The following is a 5,141-nucleotide window of genomic DNA, read 5'->3' as shown; positions in this document are numbered from 1 at the left end:
GCAGGGTACCTTGGTGTAGTCTTGGTTCGCGCCATGGGTGCTGTGCGAGGAAGAGAGGTAGGAGGAGAAGGAGAAGGGGTAAAGGTGCGGTCTTGAGAGCGAGTGGAAGGCTTTGTGGGTAGCTTGAAGATCTTTTCACGAGGAGGCCTTTTAGGAATAGTTTTCTTCCTCATTTGGTTAGTTTCAGTCTTTTGAGGGAAGAGAAGCAGTAAAGTGAGTGGGAAGAAACCGAAGAGTGTGTGGAGAAGTTATGGAGGGAAGAGAGGGAGTGTTGGTAACCGTACCCAAAAAGTGGATTTCCAAAACCATGCAATTGCATCACCATTTGAAAAGACTTGAAAAGACATGACCTCATTCAAGAAAGATTTTATTTTATTTTAAAAAATAAAAGGGAAGTTAATTTTAAAATTTGAGAAAAACAACAAAATTAACCTGAAATACCTTTTTGGGCCAAAATTAAATCCTCTTGAAAACCTTTTGGGCCACAAAACATTTATTGAAAACTTTTCATGAAACACACAAGTCATCAAAAACTAACAAACAAGATTGTAACATTCATATTTGGGCCTTGAGGTGATATGAAATTAATGAAACACATTTGGACCACTCTTGATCTGAATATTGAGGTTGGCCCAGATTGAAATTCATTTGAAACAAGCCTAGAACACGTTGACTTGAGGGAAACGTTCATCACCTGCCCAGAATTGTCTCATACCTGTTTATGAGACAAAAAGCTCCAGCAAATACATCAGCATTTTTCAAACAAGAAATCATAACTCAAGCTTCCTAGACAAGTCCTAAGCATGCAGAATCTATCCCCAGCTAATGGTTTTGTAAAAATATCTGCTAATTGCTCCTCTGATTTAACAAATTGAATACTAATATCCCCTTTTTGGACATGTTCTCTTATTGAGTGAAATTTCACTTCAATATGTTTAGTCCTAGAGTGCAAAACTGGCATGATCGTATACTGCCCTACATAGATTGTGCCAATTTACTGCATGTTACAAGGTTGAATAATTATTAGTTCAAGTTTAACAAGTCGTTGATCAGTGCATTCATGGAGCGATGACATCTTGAAACTCATACGTTCTATATGCCGTTTGGGGAGTGCACGATAACACTGCAGGATTTGGCATACCAGTTTGGCCTCCCTATTAATGGACATGCAGTGAGCAGGTGTCTGAGCAATTTTGAGCCGTTGATGGAAGGGAGGAAGCCTGTCTGGGTGTGATTTGGAGAGTTATTCGGTGACCTTCTACCAGATGATTGTATTGATGACTTCATGGTTTCTTTTTCCTGGTTCCAGAACAAGTTTAGAGACTTGCCCGCCAATGCATCGGAGGCAACGGTACAGATCTATGCACGAGATTACATTATGATGTTGTTGTCTATGGCGCTCTTTGCAGACAAGTCTAGTGCCAGGGTTCATTTGCGGTGGCTTCCGTATGTTGCGGACCTTGGCGGGCTCCGCAAGTATAACTGCTTGCGATCCGTCGATATCTCTGTTGTTATACATGTGTGCGGTCCGTTGTACTTTCTAACTTCTGAGTAGCCTTTCTTCTGCCGCATAGTCACACGTATTAGCCAGTTATATCCATTTCCAAACTGCACACACTTTCCATGATACTTCAGTTGGTCGGAATCAAACACTTTATATTCTACACCACACGAATATTATAACTCTTAACTGTCAGTACAGCTTTCTTTTTGGTTTCGAACCATTGCCCGATTTCAAACTCGTCCATGCCAATCATACTAGGCCTGTCTCCGTGAATAGTAAGGTGCTGCTGATCTGGAAATGCAGGTTGGTTCAGTGCATCAAGGTCCAAAATTGAAAAGTGTCGAGGGTATTGCTGTGTTTAACTGCTTGTATGGGTTTGTACTCCTCCAGCATGTGTGGTGTCTTCTTCGCCATCGCTTTCATCACCAATAATTGGTGGCTCCGAATCCGACCCATCATCGCCTATTACCTCCGCAAATGGATCTCTCTCTCTTACCTCCATGAATACCGGTGCACCGTCTACTACAGGTGCTGCTCCCATTGCAACTGCGAGCTCTCCAAAGATTCGCCCATCACCCAAGTCATCTGTCGGGATGGGCAAATCAGCCGTAAATGATGATGATGAAACAAAGGGAGTCACCGGTTGCCTAGCTGGAATTAGGGCTGGAAGTGAGCCAAGCTGAGCTGAGTTAGACCAAGCTCAAGCTCGGCTCACAAAAATTGAGCTTGGCTCACGCCTCGACTCATTAACAATCGAGCCTATTTCTTAAGCTCAAGCTCGACTCACCGAAAGCTCACGAGTTGGCTCGAGCTCACGAGCTGACTCAAATAATAGAAATATAAATACATAATCTATAATTCTATATCAATAAATTATAATATATATTTTTTAAAAAATATTTAAAAAGATCAATTTTATATATTGTTATCTATCAATAAATTATAAATTTTTTATTTATGTCCTATATCAAAATTATATGTAAAAAATAAATATAAAATTTTAAATAATTAAGATCATTAATATATATATATATAATCGAGTCAGCTCACGAGCTAATGAACTGAGCTTATCCAAGCTCAAGCTCGGCTCATTTAATTTATGAGCTCAATTCCAAACTCAAGCTTGGCTCACTAGCTCACGAGCTTAGCTTATTGAGCTATTAACGAGTCGAGCTCGAGCTAGTCCATGAGCTGGCTTGACTCACTTCCAACCCTAGCTGGAATGGCGTTAGAACTCCCTTCTATGACAGTAGTGAGTGGATTCGGAGCGGATCCACTATAGCTACCTTCTACATCAACCATTCTGGCGAACAACTCCATAACGCTTAAGTCGAAAAATCTTAATTGGCTGTGAAATATAACTCGCATATCATTGTCGCCAAGCATCTCGTACTTTCCAAAACTTAAGATAACATTGGCTCAATGAGATAGGAATTCGAAAAAATAATTGTTTCACACGTTTCTTTTCACATTTTTCTGCCTTCTGTAATCTACTATTCTGTAATTTCATCAAAGTCGTTGACGGATTTACAAATACATCAATATGCTTTTTATTAGAAAACGTGACACTCTCACTTGTGTTTTCATCAATCTTTTCTCATTGATGAACTAACAAAAATATAGTTTCATTCATCTCTCTCAAAACTCAACAAACTTCAAATGTACTTCGTTTGACACCACACTCGTTTATTTATAGAAAATTTATCATCATAAATTGTTCTAGCCTTCTTAGGGTTACTAATTTTAATGGTAAATCGTTGCTAGATTTTGAGGGTTACTGAAATTGAGCATAAATCGCTCTAAGGTGGTTAGGGTTATGGACTGTATGTAAATCGTGCCACCTAGATGTGTGTCAACTTCAAAACATGTTAGAACCACTAGGTTATGACGATTTATAGTCAGCTTGTAACCCTAGATAGCTTAGCACGATTTACTCCTAATTTTTTAAGCTATACATGCATAAATTGTCTTTGGATGACATGCATAATTAACATATTATATAACCCACATGCTCTTAAAATAATTTATATAATATTAAAAAGAGGTTAAATATATTTTAAAATTTGTTTTAGAAAAATCTAGTAAATTTAACTTCAATTTCATTTATTTAAGTAAAAAATCCTTTGATTTGCTTAGATATTATTCAGTATTGTATTAGAAGTATAAACATTTTGAAAACATAATTAATGGTAGTATGCATCAGGCACGTGTATATATAGTTATAATTTGTTCTTTGGGTTCAATTTAGACCAGCTTTACAAACAAGATATTTCAAATACTTATTATAAGATGACTAAACACCATGTTAATGGTCATATAAACCTAGCTATTCATCTATTACTGTGTAAATGTTTTCAAAATTTTGTGCTTTTTCTTATTGAATTTATATCTTGTATACTTATGTCATGTTACAGCATTGGTACAGAGCATATGAGACTTGCATGTTCAGTTCTCATTAAAGCTTGTGACGAGAAGAATAAAAAAAGGTACATTTTCGCTCTTCGTCACAATTTAGTGTGTATATATATTATACAGTTATATTAGGTGTACAATAAAATTAATCATTAATATAAAATATATGATAAAATATAAAATATATATTAAAAATAAATTAAACATTATAAGTATATAGTGATTAATTTTAGTGTACATGATGTATTTTTATTTTGCTAAAGATCATGCATAAAGCCTTTTGTAATAACATGATAAATAAAATAGTGGTTTACATATATAATTTTAAAATAATTTAATTTTAATGTATTTTAATTTTTCAGTTTTACTCAAAGTCTACTCTGGCTTAAACGTGAATTTAGCAATACTAAGAATAAATTGACGTCTATTATTCAGGTATATTAAATTATTTATTTATTTAAACATGAATTTAATGCTTTGTTTTTTTGTGTTCATTTAACTTTTTAAAAAGAGAATAAATCGTCTTGTATATATTTTTCTGTATGTCTTATATATGATATTTGTCTTAACTATCAAACCTAGCTTATGTACATATATTGTTGTGCTGTTTTAACATGCTTCAGTTACTCTAAATTACAGATGGAGAAAAGGATTAGAAGACTTAAAGAAAAGAGATTAAGATCACTAAACTAGAGTTTATGTGCAGTTGACTAATGTTAAGTTCTCCTCTTTTTGAATCACATGAATTCTGGTTTTGAGAAGCTTACTGGTTTGAGTGTCTGATTTATTTGAATCATTGGATGAGCTCAAAGAAATATGATCCTTTCTTTGCTATTTATTTTTTCTTTGGATATGTGTGTTAGTAACTTTTTCATATGATTGTAGTTGTGTTGCAAATATACAAAACTAAACGAAGGAGAATATTTGATTACAGAGCCGCATAGAGTCATAAGTTGAGTTAATGTTTAATTGAATATAACATTACTCTAACTATCTCAGTTTGTGAAAACTCATTCATCTACTTAAATATATTTCGTGAATTCAAATTTTGTTCCATATATAATAATTTATTAGTCAATAATTTATTAATTTTAATAAGTCAGATTAAAAAATATGATAAAAAATAAAAAAATATTTAATAGAAATGTGCACTCACTTTAGTGCATTATCAAATTTACGTTTGTTGTTGCCGATTTTTTTTAATAAAAGAAATTCTGATTTAATA

This window comes from Arachis ipaensis, chromosome B08 (genome assembly GCF_000816755.2).
Source record: "Arachis ipaensis cultivar K30076 chromosome B08, Araip1.1, whole genome shotgun sequence".
Taxonomy (NCBI): Eukaryota; Viridiplantae; Streptophyta; class Magnoliopsida; order Fabales; family Fabaceae; genus Arachis; species Arachis ipaensis.
The sequence above is the reverse complement of the archived record's forward strand: the minus strand, read 5'-3'. Positions refer to the sequence as shown.